A 17,622-nucleotide genomic window follows, 5' to 3' on the forward strand; every position below is an offset into this window, starting at 1 on the left:
CATACATCTTGGACGCAAGGGGCTATTTCACATGGCTAATCCCTGTAACCTATACATCTTTGGACACTAAGGGGAAATTTAGCATGCCAATCCACCTAATTTGCACATCCTTGGACACTAATGGACAATTTAGCATGATCAATCCACCTAAACCGCACATCTTTGGACTGTGGGAGGAAACTGGAGCACCCGGAGGAAACCCACGCAGACATGAGGAGAACGTGCAGCTTTCACACAGACAGTAACCCAAGGAGGGAATCGAACCTGGATCCCTGGCGCTGTGAGGCTAACAGTGCTAACCATTGTGCCAACTTGCATCTTTGCCCCAATCATTCTGTCCTGACTGTCCTGGTAAGCTGGGGTGGAAGGGGAGTCTGTTGGATATTGGGGGAGGTCCCCTGGCACGGTGGGATCTGACTCTGAGCCAGATGTCCCAGGTTTGAATCCCAGCTGGGACCCAACGGCAAGTTCTTACCTTGGCAAACGGGCCGAGTGTCAACCTGCAAATCCCCCCCTTCAGCAGGCGGTGAGAACGGGGGGAGGAGGGGGAGGGTGAGATTGTGGGGTGTGGGGGGGTGGGGGGGGGGGGGTTCTTGGTCTGTCATGTAATTAACAGAAAGAATGTTGGAGCCTCCACCTTCAACAGCTGGGGAACACCAGACTCCAACAGGCGTGCAGGCGAGTAGCCAGAGCAACCTGGGCTTCATGGAGTGAACCATAACACATCGCTGCCACCATGTTGTATATCAATCAGGACCCATTGCAGCCAGTGGGGTACTGACCCTCTGACAGTGCAGCACTCCCTCAGTATTGACCCTCTGACAGTGCAGCACTCCCTCAGTACTGACCCTCTGACAGTGCAGCACTCCCTCAGTACTGACCCTCTGACAGTGCAGCACTCCCTCAGTACTGACCCTCTGACAGTGCAGCACTCCCTCAGTACTGACCCTCTGACAGTGCAGCACTCCCTCAGTACTGACCCTCTGACAGTGCAGCACTCCCTCAGTACTGACCCTCTGACAGTGCGGCACTCCCTTAGTACTGACCCTCTGACAGTGAGGCACACCCTCAGCACTGACCCTCTGACAGTGCGGCACTCCCTCAGCACTGACCCTCTGACAGTTTAGCACTCCCTCAGTACTGACCCTCTGACAGTGCGGCACTCCCTCAGTACTGACCCTCTGACAGTGCGGCGATTCCTCAGTACTGACCCTCTGATAGTGAGGCACTCCCTCAGCACTGACCCTCTGACAGTGCGGCACTCCCTCAGTACTGCCCCTCTCACTGTGCAGTCACACCCTCAGCACTGACCCTCTGCCAGTGCGGCACTCCCTCAGCACCGACCCTCTGACACTGTGGCATTCCCCCAGTACTGACCCCTCTGACAGTGCGGCACTCCCTCAGTACTGACCCTCAGACAGTGCAGCACACCCTCAGTACTGACCCTCTGACAGTGCGGCACACCCTCAGTACTGACCCTCTGACAGTGCGGCACACCCTCAGTACTGACCTTCTGCAGCCAACACATGCCTCCTGGTCACCTTAATACTTACTGTTCACAGTATTTGTACCCAATTGTTTTGCCTGGCTAATTCTTTATAGCAGCCTTCCCTTGCCTGCTAGTTTGCTGAAACAAAAGTTAAAGTTGAATTATTGTTCACAAATAAGGCTTACATTAACACTGCAATGAAAATCCCCTAGTCGCTACAGCCAGGCGCCTGTTCGGGTACACTGAGGGAGAATTTAGTATGGCCAATGCACCCTAACCAGCACGTTTTTCGGAGGAAACCGAAGCACCCGGAGGAAACCCACGCAGACACAGATAGCGTGCAGACTCCGCACAGACAGTGACCTGCGCCGGGAATCGAACCCGGATTCCTGGTGCTGTGAGGCAGCAGTGCTAACCACTGTGCCGCCCACAACTTTCTCGTGTTGAGCTGAAACAGGGCCAATACTCCATGTTGCAAAATGAAACAAGGCAAGCACACTGCCAGATAAGCTCAGTTTCACTTTCCGAGGCTCTGTCCTTTCCCATCCCTCCCCTGGCTCACCAGCTTCAACACCCACCCCCCGCAATTCGCCCCCGCCCCCCAACCCCATCTCCGAGCTTCGTGGCTTAGGGATTGTCCTTGGAGTTGAACAGTGAGGTTCTGTATCTGCATGGTGTAAAGAACGCACTGTCTTGTTTATTCCATGCTTCACTCCATTGACCCTGGGAGGGCTCACGCCCTGTCGGAGCCTTGCCTGCATTCCAGAGAAGGGAGTCCCAACCTCAGCACGATTCCTCCGACTTCACAATTCAAAAAGGGGAAGTTTGCATTTACAAAACGCCTCCCGCCCTCGTCCGACGTGACCGAGTGCTTTGGAGCCAAAGAATTCTTGAAGTGTGGTCATTGCCCTGATGTCATCAATTTACGCACAGCAAGCTCCCACAGACAGCGTGGTGATCAGCAGCGGGTCACTATTTTTATGTGGTGTGTATTAAGAGGCAAATGTTGGCCAAGCCTTCGGTATACACTATGCTGCCCTACAAAATCCCCATCGGATCTTCAACATCCATCCCGGCAGACAGATAGAGTCTCGGTCTGATATCCCAGCCACAAACTGGCAACGCCACCATGCAACACTCCCTCAGCACTGACTCTCTGACAGTGCGGCACTCCCTCAGTACTGACCCTCTGACAATGCGGTACTCCCTCAGCACTGACCCTCTGACAGTGCAGCACTCCCTTAGCACTGCCCCTCTGACAGTGCAACACTTCCTCAGCACTGACCCTCTGACAGTGCGGCACTGCCTCAGTACTGACCCTCTGACAATGCGGTACTCCCTCAGCACTGACCCTCTGACAGTGCAGCACTCCCTTAGCACTGACCCTCTGACAGTGCGGCACTCCCTCAGTACTGACCCTCTGACAATGCGGTACTCCCTCAGCACTGACCCTCTGACAGTGCAGCACTCCCTTAGCACTGACCCTCTGACAGTGCGGCACTGCATCAATACTGACCCTCTCACAGTGCAGCACTCCCTCAGTACTGACCCTCTGACAGTGCAGCACTCCCTTACTACTGACCCTCTGACAGTGCGGCACTCCCTCAATACTGACCCTCTGATATTGCGGTACTCCTTCAATACTGACCCTCTGACAGTGCAGCACTCCCTCAGTACTGACCCTCTGACAGTGCGGCACTCCCTCAGTACTGACCCTCTGACATTACGGCACTCCCTCAGCACTGACCCTCTGACAGTGCGGCACTCCCTCAGTACTGACCCTCTGACAATGCGGTACTCCCTCAGTACTGACCCTCTGACAGTACAGCACTCCCTTAGCACTGACCCTCTGACAGTGCGGCACTCCCTCAGTACTGACCCTCTGACAATGCGGTACTCCCTCAGTACTGACCCTCTGACAGTACAGCACTCCCTTAGCACTGACCCTCTGACAGTGCAGCACTTCCTCAGCACCGACCCTCTGACACTGCAGCACTCCCTCACTACTGACCCTCTGACAGGGCAGCACTGCCTCAGCACTGACCCTCTGACAGTGCAGCACTCCCTCAGCACTGACCTTCTGACAGTGCAGCACTCGCTCAGTATTGACCTTCTGACAGTGCAGCACTCCCTCAGTACTGACCCTCCGACAGTACGGCACTCCCTCAGCACTGACCCTCTGACAGTGTGGCACTCCCTCAGTACTGACCCTCTGACAGTGCGGCACTCCCTCACGACTGACCCTCTGATAGTGCAGCACTCCCTCAGCACTGGCCCTCTGACAGTGTGGCATTCCCTCAGTACTGACTGTCTGACAATGCAGCACTCCCTCAGTACTGACCCTCTGACAGTGCGGCAATCCCTCAGCACTGGCCCTCTGACAGTGTGGCATTCCCTCAGTAGTGACCCTCTGACAGTGCAACACTCCCTCAGCACTGACCCTCTGACAGTGTGGCACTCCCTTACTACTGACCCTCTGACAGTGCGGCACTCCCTCAATACTGACCCTCTGATATTGCGGTACTACTTCAATACTGACCCTCTGACAGTGCAGCACTCCCTTAGCACTGACCCTCTGACAGTGCGACACTCCCTCTGTATTGACCCTCTCACAGTGCACAACTCCCTCGGCACTGACCCTCTGACAGTGCAACACTCCCTCAGCACCGACCCTCTCACAGTGCAGCACTCCCTCACTACTGACCCTCTGACACTGCAGCACTCCCTCAGCACTGACCCTCTGACAGTGCAGCACTCCCTCAGTACTGACCCTCTGACAGTGCAGCACTCCCTCAGCACTGACCCTCTGACAGTGCGACACTCCCTCTGTATTGACCCTCTCACAGTGCACAACTCCCTCGGCACTGACCCTCTGACAGTGCAACACTCCCTCAGCACCGACCCTCTCACAGTGCAGCACTCCCTCACTACTGACCCTCTGACACTGCAGCACTCCCTCAGCACTGACCCTCTGACAGTGCAGCACTCCCTCAGTACTGACCCTCTGACAGTGCGGCACTCCCTCAGCACTGACCCTCTGACAGTGCAGCACTCCCTCAGCACTGACCCTCTGACAGTGCAGCACTCGCTCAGTATTGACCTTCTGACAGTGCAGCACTCCCTCAGTACTGACCCTCTGACAGTGCGGCACTCCCTCACTACTGACCCTCTGACAGTGTGGCACTCCCTCAGCACTGGCCCTCTGACAGTGTGGCATTCCCTCAGTAGTGACCCTCTGACAGTGCGGCACTCCCTCAGTAATGACCCTCTGACAGTGCGGCACTCCCTCAGTACTAACCCTCTGACAGTGCGGCACTCCCTCGCTACTGACCCTCTGACATTACGGCACTCCCTCAACACTGACCCTCTGACAGTGCGGCACTCCCTCAGTACTGACCCTCTGACATTGCGGCACTCCATCAGCACTGGCCCTCTGACAGTGTGGCATTCCCTCAGTAGTGACCCTCTGACAGTGCAGCACTCCCTCCGTACTGACCCTCTGACAGTGCGGCACTCCCTCAGTACTGACCCTCTGACAGTGCAGCACTCCCTCCGTACTGACCCTCTGACAGTGCGGCACTCCCTCAGCACTGACCCTCTGACAGTGCGACAGTCCCTCAGCATGGACCCTCTGACAGTGCGGCACTTCCTCAGTACTGACCCTCTGGCAGTGCAGCACTCGCTCATCACTGACCCTCTAACAGTGCAGCACTCCCTCAGCACTGACCCTCTGACAGTGCGGCACTCCCTCAGTACTGACCCTCTGACAGTACAGCACTCCCTCAGCACTGACCCTCTGACAGTGTGGCACTCCCTCAGTACTGACCCTCTGACAGTGTGGCACTCCCTCAGTACTGACCCTCTGACAGTGCGGCACTCCATCAGCACTGGCCCTCTGACAGTGCGGCACTCCCTCAGTACTGACCCTCTGACAGTGCAGCGCTCCCTCAGTACTGACCCTCTGACATTGCGGCACTCCATCAGCACTGGCCCTCTGACAGTGTGGCATTCCCTCAGTAGTGACCCTCTGACAGTGCAGCACTCCCTCCGTACTGACCCTCTGACAGTGCGGCACTCCCTCAGTACTGACCCTCTGACAGTGCAGCACTCCCTCCGTACTGACCCTCTGACAGTGCGGCACTCCCTCAGCACTGACCCTCTGACAGTGCGACAGTCCCTCAGCATGGACCCTCTGACAGTGCGGCACTTCCTCAGTACTGACCCTCTGGCAGTGCAGCACTCGCTCATCACTGACCCTCTAACAGTGCAGCACTCCCTCAGCACTGACCCTCTGACAGTGCGGCACTCCCTCAGTACTGACCCTCTGACAGTACAGCACTCCCTCAGCACTGACCCTCTGACAGTGTGGCACTCCCTCAGTACTGACCCTCTGACAGTGTGGCACTCCCTCAGTACTGACCCTCTGACAGTGCGGCACTCCCTCAGTACTGACCTTCTGACAGTGCGACACTCCCTCAGTACTGACCCTCTGACAGTGCGGCACTCCCTCAGTACTGACCCTCTGGCAGTGCGGCACTCCCTCAGTACTGACCCTCTGACAGTGCAGCAGTCGCTCATCACTGACCCTCTAACAGTGCAGCACTCCCTCAGCACTGACGGGGTATAGAGTATAAAAGCTGGAGTCTGATGATGCAGCTGTATAGAACGCTGGTTAGGCCACATTTGGAGTACTGCGTCCAGTTCTGGTCGCCGCACTACCAGAAGGACGTGGAGGCATTGGAGAGAGTGCAGAGAAGTTTTACCAGGATGTTGCCTGGTATGGAGGGTCTTAGCTATGAGGAGAGATTGGGTAGACTGGGGTTGTTCTCCTTGGAAAGACGGAGAATGAGAGATCTAATAGAGGTATACAAGATTATGAAGGGTATAGATAGGGTGAACAGTGGGAAGCTTTTTCCCAGGTCGGAGGTGACGATCACGAGGGGTCACGGGCTCAAGCTGAGAGGGGCGAAGTATAACTCAGACATCAGAGGGACGTTTTTTACACAGAGGGTGGTGGGGGCCTGGAATGCGCTGCCAAGTAGGGTGGTGGAGGCAGGCACGCTGACATCGTTTAAGACTTACCTGGATAGTCACATGAGCAGCCTGGGAATGGAGGGATACAAACGATTGGTCTAGTTGGACCAAGGAGCGGCACAGGCTTGGAGGGCCGAAGGGCCTGTTTCCTGTGCTGTACTGTTCTTTGTTCTTTGTACTGACCCTCTGACAGTGGGGCACTCCCTCAGCACTGACCCTCTGACAGTGCAGCACTCCCTCAGCACTGACCCTCTGACAGTGCGACACTTCCTCAGTACTGACCCTCTGACAGTGTGGCGCTCCCTCACTACTGACTCTCTGATAGTGTGGCACTCCCTCAGTACTGACCATCTGACAGTGCGGCACTCCCTCAGCACTGACCCTCTGACAGTGCAGCACTCCCTCAGTACTGACCCTCTGACAGTGCGGCACTCCCTCAGCTCTGACCCTCTGACAGTGCAGCACTCCCTCAGTACTGACCCCCTGACAGTGCAGCACTCCCTCAGTACTGACCCTCTGACAGTGCAGCACTCCCTCAGCACTGACCCTCTGACAGTGCAGCACTCTCTCAGTACTGACCCTCTGACAGTGCACCACTCGCTCATCACTGACCCTCTAACAGTGCAGCACTCCCTCAGCACTGACCCTCTGACAGTGCAGCACTCCCTCACTACTGACCCTCTGACAGTGTGGCACTCCCTCAGCACTGACCCTCTGACAGAGCAGCACTCGCCCAGTGCTGACCCTCTGACAGTGCAGCACTCGCCCAGTGCTGACCCTCTGACAGTGCAGCACTCGCTCAGTATTGATCCTCTGACAGTGCGGCACTCACTCAGTACTGAGCCTCTGAGAGTGCGACACTCCCTCAGCACTGACCCTCTGAGAGTGCAGCACTCGCCCAGTGATGACCCTCTGACAGTGCAGCACTCCCTCAGTACTGACCCTCTGACAGTGCAGCACTCGCCCAGTGATGACCCTCTGACAGTGCAACACTGCCTCAGTACTGACCCTCTGACAGTGCAGCACTCCCTCACTACTGACCCTCTGACAGTGCAGCACTCCCTCAGCACTGACCCTCTGAGAGTGCAGCACTCGCCCAGTGATGACCCTCTGACAGTGCGGCACTCCCTCAGTACTGACCCTCTGACAGTGCAGCACTCGCCCAGTGATGACCCTCTGACAGTGCAGCACTCCCTCAGCACTGACCCTCTGACAGTGCAGCACTCCCTCAGTACTGACCCTCTGACAGTGCAGCACTCCCTCAGTACTGACCCTCTGACAGTGCGGCACTCCCTCAGTACTGACCCTCTGACAGTGCGGCACTCCCTCAGTACTGACCCTCTGACAGTGCGGCACTCCCTCAGCACTGACCCTCTGACAGTGCAGCACTCCCTCAGTCCTGACCCTCTGACAGTGCAGCACTCCCTCCGTGCTGCACTCAAGTGTCAGGCGAGAGTGTTATTCTCAGCTCCTGGATTTGGATTTGACCTTGTCGCGCTCTGAGCTGGACATGAGGGTCCTGTGATGCTGTTCAAAGATTAGCAGAAGCCCAATCCCCTAAAAGCAACACGGCTAGACTGGAATGTGGTCAGCAGGCTGATTATGGGATCTTGCTGTGCTTTTTCATTCACTCATGGGCGTCGCTGGCTGGGCCAGCATTTATTGCCCATCCCTAGTTGCCCTTGAACTGAGTGTCTCGCTCGTCCATTTCAGAGGGCAGTTGAGAGTCAACCACATTGCTGTGGCCCTGGAGTCACATGCAGGCCAGACCAGGTAAGGATGTCAGATTTCCTTCCCTAAAGGGACTTAGGTTGGTTTTTCCTGACAATTGACAATGGTTTCATAGTCATCGGGAGATTCTTAATTCCAGATATTTTTTATTGAATTCAAATTCCACCATCTGCCGTGGCGGGATTCGAACCCGGGTCCCCGGAACATTAGCTAAGGTTCTGGATTAATAATCTTGCGATAATACCACTAGGCCATCACCTCCCCTGTCTGCAACATTGCTGCATCAGAGAGTGCTCTTTAAAATTACCCCACCTTTGGACACTGAAGCCACAAAGGTGGCTGTGTAAATATAACTTCCATGGTATGTTCTAGTTCATAGGACAGATCATTTCAGTGGCCCCCCGTTTAACTGAAGCCTCAATCCTTTTTTAAACGTAGCTCAGGGCATGTTGCCCATCCCTAATTGCCCCTTGAGAAGGTGTTGATTTTGATTTGATTTGATTTATTATTGTCACATGTATTAACATACAGTGAAAAGTATTGTTTCTTGCGCGCTGTACAGACAAAGCATACCATTCATAGAGAAGGAAAGGAGAGGGTGCAGAATGTAGTGTTACAGTCATAGCTAGGGTGTAGAGAAAGGTCAACTTAATGCGAGGTAGGTCCATTCAAAAGTCTGATGGCAGCAGGGAAGAAGCTGTTCTTGAGTCGGTTGGTACGTGACCTCAGACTTTTGTATCTTTTTCCCGAAGGAAGAAGGTGGAAGAGAGAATGTCCCGGGTGCGTGGGATCCTTGATTATGCTGGCTGCTTTGCCGAGGCAGCGGGAAGTGTCGACAGAGTCAATGGATGGGAGGTTGGTTTGCGTGATGGATTGGGCTACATTCATGACCTTTTGTAGTTTCTTGCGGCCTTGGTGAGCTGCCTTCTCAAACCGCTGCATTCCATGTGATGTAGGTACACTCACAGTGCTGTTAGGGAGGGAATTCCAGGATTTTGACCCAGCAACAGTGAAGGCCGATGTATTTTCAAGTCGGGGATTCTGAGTGGCTTGGAGGGGAACCTCTAGGTGGTGGCGTTCCCAGGTATCTGCTGACCTTGGCCTTCTAGAATGATGGAGGCCATAGAGGCGATATATACATATTATTTTTATATTATACATATATCTTCGCCCACACAACCAGCATAGAAAATAAGCAGATTATTTGCTCGTGATCATTGCTCGTGAACACATTGCTGTTTTGGGGAGCTCACTGCACAAATTGGCTTGCCGCGTTGATTACATTGCAGCAAGAGGCTCCATGTGCCTCTCCTGTGAGAAGCTCACAGTAAAGAATGAAGAGGTCGTGGAGGTCACCTTGTCACCTCGGAAGTACTTACTTTGTGTTAATGTGGGATGGGCGTGATGTGATTGAATATTTCACACCATTCACCGAGTCAAACTCCTGGAACCTCCCCCTCTCTAACAGCACTGTGGTTGTACCTACGCTTCAGGGACTTCAGCGCTTCAAGAAGGCGGCTCACACCACCTTCTCAAGGGAAAAACTAGGGATGGTCAATAAATGCTGGACCTAGCCAGCAAAGTCTACAGGGCGGCACAGTGGCTAGCACTGCTGCCTCACAGTGCCAGGGACCCGGGTTCGATTCCGGGCTTGAGTCACTGTCTGTGTGGAGTCTGCACATTCTCCCCGTGTCGGCACGGGTTTCCTCGAGGTGTTCCTTGTTTCCTCCAAAAGACAAAGCACAAAAAAAATTACAGCATAGGAACAGGCCCTTCGGCACTCCAAGTTTTGGAGTTTGAATAATTGAATACGATACTCTCTGAACCCTCTCTTATCCAGTGAAAAGATTCCTGAGTTTGATACTGCACACAGACATCAGTGGTTATTTATTCTGGGAGCCAGTTTATCCCTTTTCAACTGTGTTTATAAATCAATAAAATGAATATTAAAACATACCAGGACTAACAGAGCCTATCATTTTCACTGTGTTGTGTACTTTGTACTTCTCCACACACACTGTCCCTTTCTCAAACTGAAACAGAAAATGCTGGAAAATCCCAGCAGGCCTGACAGCATCTATGGAGAGAGAATAGAGCCAACATTTCAAGTCAGGGTGACCCTTCATCAGACTGTCCTTTTCTGTTGCTGACAGTTTTTGAAGGTCCTCAGTAATCCTTGAATGTTAAACGATTGATGTGACAATTTGTGTTAATCTTATCATAAATACATCTTTAATTTGATTTGATTTATTATTGTCACATGTATTAACAGACAGTGAAACGTAATGTTTCCTGCACGCTATACAGAAAAAACATACTGTTCATAGAGAAGGAAACTAGAGAGTGCAGAATGTAGTGTTACAGTCATAGCTAGGGTGGAGAGAAAGATCAATTTAATGCAAAGTAAGTTCGTTCAAAAGTCTGACAGCAGCAGGGAAGAAGCTGTTCTTGAGTCAGTTGGTACATGACCTCAGACTTTTGTATCTTTTTCCTGATGGAAGAAGGTGGAAGAGAGAATGTCCGGGGTGCGTGGGGTCCTTAATTATGCTGGCTGCTTTGCCGAGGCAGCGGGAACTGTAGACAGAGTCAATGGATAGGAGACTGGTTTGCGTGATGGATTGGGCTACATTCATGACCTTCTGTAATTCCTTGTGGTCTTGGGCAGAGCAGGAGCCATACCAAGCTGTGATAAAATGAGAAAGAATACTTTCTATAGTGCATCTGTAAAAGTTGGTGAGAGTCGTAGCTTACATGCCAAATGTCATTAGTCTGCTGAGAAAGTAGACGCGTTGGTGGGCTTTCTTAATTATAACTCTCACTACCTCACAGGAGTTTACCAAATTTGTACAGTTTGAGTAAGCGTGTCCCACCGACCTACACATTTCCATTTGCAGAGGAGCAGGAGAGCTCTCCCGCTGTCCTGGACAACATTCCTCCCTCAACCTGTAGCACCGATAAACCTTGATATCATCTCATTTCCTTCTGTGGAATTAAGTGCGATGACAAATGGCTCCCTCATTGTGACAAACGCGATTATCAGTGAATCATTGTGGGTGCAGTATGTTTCTGGAACAAAAACAGACAATGCTGGAAAATCTCAGCAGGTCTGACAGCGTCTGTGGGGAGAGAATAGGGCCAACGTTTCCAGTCTGGATGCCGCTTCGTCAGAGTTGAAGTTTCTGTCATGGGTTGAGACTCTCGTCCTGCCCGCCATGGGAATCATTGCGGGGCGGGGACACAGGTCATGCAAAGGTCCATTGACCGTGTGTGTGAACTCAAGTCTTTCATTGTTACATGAAGCGCACCGCTGCCACCTGCTGACGGAATCACAGTGCTGCAGGAAAGAATTCCCCATTAAAAACGGCCCAAGAAGTGGGGACTGTCTCTGAAGGTTCACAGATTCGATGGACCGAATAACTTCTTTTTGTGTTGTATCAGACTGGGATTGTTGCGGGAGCTGGATATATAATCACACACAATTCACGCCTCAGGCGCACCCAAACCCGTGTCCCCATCACAAATACAGACAACATTCAGAAAACACTGAAACAGACAGGGAGATGATCCATTAATTTCACGGTGTTTCAAGGTGAAAACTGTGTTATTGACCGACAGAAAATTATCCAAAAGCGGAATCACAGACAAGGCCGGAAGGAATAAGGGAATGGGGTAAGGACGCCAGAGTTAGAATAATCCCCATATCTCATAACATAACAGAACCGCCACCGGAATAGAGGAAAGTTAGGAAACTGACTAACTTGTTCCGTTATGTTCACAAGTATTAGACGAATGCCGGAACTATTATTTCTCAGTAAGAAGTCTCACAACACTAGGTTAAAGTCCAACAGGTGAAAGAGCAGCGCTCCGAAAGCTCGTGATTCCAAATAAACCTGTTGGAGTTTAACCCTGGTGTTGTGAGACTTATTACTGTGTCCACCCCAGTCCAACGCCGGCATCTCCACATCTTATTTCTCATTTTGACTCAAAGGAAATAATCACATCAGACAATCGCCTTGAGACATTTCAAACAGTCTTGTTGATTTTTGTGTATCGGTAACTCTGGGATTTCTTGATCATTAGAATCTCAATTCTCTTTAACTTTTCGATTTTTAAAAATTGTTTCTGGAATCTTCTCTTCTTCCCTGAGATCTCCGAGTAAAATGTTTCTCGGCGAGATCCTGGTGCATTTTAATCAGCAGGAAGCGACTCGTGATTGTGTCCGTCTCTCCCAGCAGGACGCGTCTTGTCAGTTTCACAAAACAGCTTCAGTTCTTCCCGATAATTCCCACCTTTCATTCCCTTGTGGAATTCAGATTTAATTTACCAGATTTATTTTGCCTGAGTCTCCACGTCAGAGGAAACATCCTCCCAGCATTTACCCTGACAAACCCTGAAGAACTTGAGATGTTTAAATTAGACAACCTTTCATTTTCTCATCTCCATGAATTATTATAAAATTATCGCCTGATAAAAATCCACCAGAAGTTTGTTTCATGTATCTTCTTTGCACTCCCGCAAATACACCTAGATCCTACAATTCTGGTCTCCAGAACTGTAAACAGTAATAACAGCTGCCCACTCACCAAGGCCCTTTACAGGATCATAGAATAGAATCACAGAACCCCTGCAGTGCAGAAAGAGGCTATTCGGCCCATCGAGCGTTCACCGACAACAATCCCACCCAGGCCCCATCCAAGTATTTACCCTGTTAATCACACACTAAGGAACCATTTAACATGGCCAATCAACCTAACCCGCACATCTTTGGACTGTGGGAGGAAACCGGAGCACCCGGAGGAAACCCACGCAGACACGGGGAGAACGGGCAAACTCCACACAGACAGTGACCCGAGGCAGGAATAGAACCCGGATCCCTGGCGCTGTGAGGCAGCAATGCTAACCACTGTGCCACCGTGCTTTTGACTATTTACAGGAAGAATTCTTTGCTCTGAAATTCCAATCCCTTTTGTAATAGACCGAAAGTCAGGAGTTAACAGTGACCCGAGTCAACGATTTAAAATATAAAGAAATATTTTAGGTGGGAAACACGAGGCTTGTGATTGATTTTTTTGGTGCGGTGTCTCTGAGACGCTCTGTTGAGTCGAAAGAAGTTTGCAGAGTGAGTTGACCCTCACATCATTTTGCCCGGCAGAGGGAATCCCATTGCGATATTGGCTGGAGTACCAGACAACCCAGGAACCCAGGCGGGAGTAACTGTGACTCTCTTGGCGGGTTTCCCCGGAGAATCAATTCTGGCGAGCTGTCTCTGTGGCGTTTTCTCCTGTTTTTGGCGACCACAGCGACAGTCGCGCCTCCCCATTGGCCCCGCTGGTAAACTCAGTAATCCGCTACTGAGGGACTAAACGACTCCGAAAAGGTGCGAGACGGCCGTGATCTGCGTGGATCAGAGACTTAGTCTCAAGATGGTATCAAGGAATGGAAATCCCGTTGTTGATGGATCAGAGCGGCTGGGATGCGTCCCGGATAAACAACCTCCCCGCAATGGCGTCTGCGGCAGCGCAATGTGCAAAATGTCAATGTCACCACCACACATGTTCCAGCTCTCTGGAGCTGGTAACAAGATCGTCCGCAACTCCAACCCAAGAGGAGATCTTGAGAGCATTGCTACCTGCCCTGTTGGCAGCTGAGTTCGGATCCCAGAGCAGGAGAGGCAGCCAACCCAGTAGCGGACGACACTGTTATCGAAGAGTCCGAGTGGACGGCCCATCCACCGGAAAATGCGACCTTTGTAACAACACAAACTTTCTATAAGAAGAAATATCGTGTTTCCAATAAGGGAGCGGAAACTCCGGCCAATGAAGCGGCAATTGACACAAATGGAGAAACATCCGAGACGACAACCTTCTTGGAAGGGGTCACTGTCGAGCCGACTTAAGACAGAGCATCAGTCAGAGAGGTGATCACCCATTACCCCATTGATGGGTTGTTCTGAAGCTCCTGTAACACCCTCCTCCCCACGATCGGCTTCTCCAACATCCACATGACCAAAGTGCCCCAGGTTATAAACATCAGAACCAGGTGTTGATACTGCGGCAAAACAGGAGAATATCAATCCATTGCCTGCCACTGTCCTCAGTGTCGCGGAGAAAGGCAACCTGTAGCAGTGGGGGAATAGCAATGCAGCGAGTGCGAGCTCAGCTTCACCACCAGGTCTGGGCTCAGCCAGCACGACAGGCAGAGACATGTCGCTTTGCGCGCCTGGAAGCGCTTCAGGTCAATTCTAAGCCGGGGAGCTGTGCCAGTCAGTGGACCCCGGAGCAAGTTACACTCCTGAGGGAACTCGGGCCGAGATTTGCAGAATGCCGGTGTACCAATAATGAAATCGCAAGCATCCTTCAAACTAAAACACCCAAACAAACCTCAGACAAATAAATATATACAGCATTCCAAATGAAATCATCTCGCCTCGTTAGCAACTTACTTTTTCGAAGTAAGCTCTATCCCACAAGTTCATCCCTAACAAGGGGGCGATATCAAACGCTATCAAATCATATCAGTGACGCGAGGCAGCAAACAAAACCATCGCCCACATTTCTGGTTGCTGCTCGTTTGTAAAGAACGCAAGAATTAAACACCACAGCAAGGAATTCCAACAACTACATCTATATGTCAGTAAGTACTGCTGAACATCTTACAAGGAACCAAGACCAGTGGCCAAGGAGGGCTCTTGATGGAAACCTGACAAAATACTCACGGCAGATCAGAGAGTTGCAGTGGTGGGTGTACAGGACGGTACGAAGACGTACAAGGCACTTGAGTTGTGTGTAACGAAAAACGGCACAAATACAGCCATCTGGGATCGGAGGTGAAGGAATTGCCGGGAGATTCTGAGCCTGAGAACTTGAGCTTTGTGCTGAGCGCGAGAGGGAAATGGCTGGAAATGAACAACGCCTTACTTACATTCCTATTTTACAGAGTAAACAATTTCTCAGCAAAGACTGTGTCAGGGAAAAGGGCGGAGAGTAACAACACGGAAAGCTCTGTGAAATGGTGGAAGACAGGAGAGGTTAAATGTCGAAAGGTGTAACGGTACAAAGTATAAGAGAATGGGGAATGGGACTGGTGAAGAAGCATAAGATGGTTCCAGAGCAGTGTTAATGGTCACAGCAGAATCTGAAGTTCCTGAATTCAATGCTGAGGCTGAAAGGCTGGAAAAGGCAGAATAGCAATATTTCTAATTCCTGTCAGGAACAACTAACTTTTTAAAAATACTTTTCCAATTCAATCAAATCAAATCCAATTCAGAGTCTCAACAAGTTGAGACGTTTCAGATCCAGGCTGACAAGACAGGGCGAGCGACCAAATCACCCTGTCCTGGGCCTGATCTACATGAGCCAAGCTGATTGGAGAAGGGGGAGGTTCCTCCTCCAAGACTGTCAACAACGAACACTGCATTACCAGAGCTGCGCAAAAGCGGCTGTTGGAAAGAGAGCCGTGTCGATGTCCTTTTAGAAACAGTTAATCAGTTCACAGTGAAGTCAGTAAATGAGGAATAATAATTATATAAGAACGAACCTCAGATGGAACATATCGAGATCACAGTCGATTTTAATGTGTTCAGTGACTCTGGGATGTCTGAATGAAATCCGTGGAGAGTTCAGTGTCCAACATTTCATCCGGCAGAATGAATCCCATTGCGATATTCATCAGATGAACAGACAAACCAGGAGTGCAGTAGATTGGAGTTGACTTGAACAAAGCAGAGTCTTGACACCAGGTCTGCAGCGACCCTGTTCAGTTCCTGAGTTCTCCAAATACTTGTGCTCCACGATTACTTGTTAAATCAGCACAACAATTTATACTTAAATAGTTTTCATTGCGGGTTTCTAAGCCAACGAAATATAGCAGCATGTATTGAGATTTTGCAGAACTTTAATGCGGAAATCCTTCTCGCAGAATGGTGAATATTAATGTGACATTCTCCTGATCAACTTTCTCACTAATAGTCAGGGAACATCTCACCAAACAGTGGGATTTACTGAATGGGATTTGTTAATCTGGGTTTGATCAGATTCAAGTTTATGAATAAATAACAATCCCAGTTTGATACAACACACAAAGAGGTTATTCGGTCCATCGAACCTGTGAATCTTCAGAGACAGTCCCCACTTCTTGGGCCGTTTTTAATGGGGAATTCTTTCCTGCAGCACTGTGATTCCGTCAGCAGGTGGCAGCGGTGCGCTTTGTAACAATGAAAGACTTGAGTTCACACAGAGTCTCAACCCATCCCAGAAACTTACTGCACCCGCAATGAATCACTCACAACAACAGGAACAGCCGTCAAGGAGAGAGTTTGTCACAAATGACAGGAACTTCCCAGATTTTTATTGGGTGGAAATGATTGTCAGTAAATTCCACTGGGCTCCGCACCTTGTCACCCTGGAAAGTTACAATGTTCCCAATATCTATCCCCAGAGAGAATTCACATTTTCCGACACTTTAATGTATAAAATTGCTGCATGATTTCACTCCTGAATGTTTCCGGTCAGGTTTTAACGATGAAAACAGAACTCCCCCCAGAGCTGATGATGGGTGAGAGAATTTCCCAAAATCGAGGAGAATTCCATCCGGCGGGAGGATTGTCGCCAATGATACAAACTTCCCAGATTTTCCATGTGTTGAAATGAATGTCAGTAAATTCCGCTGGGCTGTGTAAGGGGTGTCCATGTCCCCCCAGGACAGATTGTTTTTCCTGTTCTCCACACAGGAGCTGTTTAACACCCAGGCAGTAACAATAAAACCCAATGTTCAACACTGTCAGATATATGAAACATTTTACAGCAGAATCACAGACAATATCTCTGCAATAAAACAAGATATTGATTTCCAATCCACATTGATCTCTCCACCTGCCATTTTCCCAACTTTACAAAAATGCCTGTTAATGAATCTGATCCATCGGAAAACTCCACAGCCTGTGGTTTTTCTTGCTGGAATAGCGCGAGTGTTGGGGGGAAACTCTTCAAATTCAATCCCAATAGGATGTCGTTTCACCCCCTCCCATTTCCCATTGGTCTGTCCCACAGTCCTGCCCCCACACCCTGTGATGTGCTTCCTCTTTATCAGGGACTGGGAGGGCAGCACTGTCAATGTTTCAACCCTCTCTCCCTCAACCACTCCATGTGACAGCGAGTTCCACATTCTCCCCACTCTGTGTGGGAAGAAACTCCGCCGAATATTGGGGGAGAGATTCCACTTCAAATGTTCCCTCATCAGTTAAAAGCAAATTACTGCGGATGCTGGAATCTGACGAAGACACATCCAGACTCGAAACGTGAGCTCTGTTCTCTCTCCACGGATGCTGTCAGACCTGCTGAGATTTTCCAGCATTTTCTGCTTTTGCTCCG

At 50.7% G+C, this 17,622-nt stretch overlaps 1 protein-coding gene across 2 annotated transcripts in view; it reads right to left on the reverse strand.

Annotated features, from left to right (window-relative positions):
* The window catches only part of LOC144496832 (HEPACAM family member 2-like), an 86,995-nt gene that overhangs the window by 54,083 nt on the left and 15,290 nt on the right, over window positions 1–17,622 (reverse strand). The window lies entirely within an intron of this gene.

The sequence above is a fragment of the Mustelus asterias genome, chromosome 8, assembly GCF_964213995.1.
Source record: "Mustelus asterias chromosome 8, sMusAst1.hap1.1, whole genome shotgun sequence".
Classification (NCBI taxonomy): domain Eukaryota; kingdom Metazoa; phylum Chordata; class Chondrichthyes; order Carcharhiniformes; family Triakidae; genus Mustelus; species Mustelus asterias.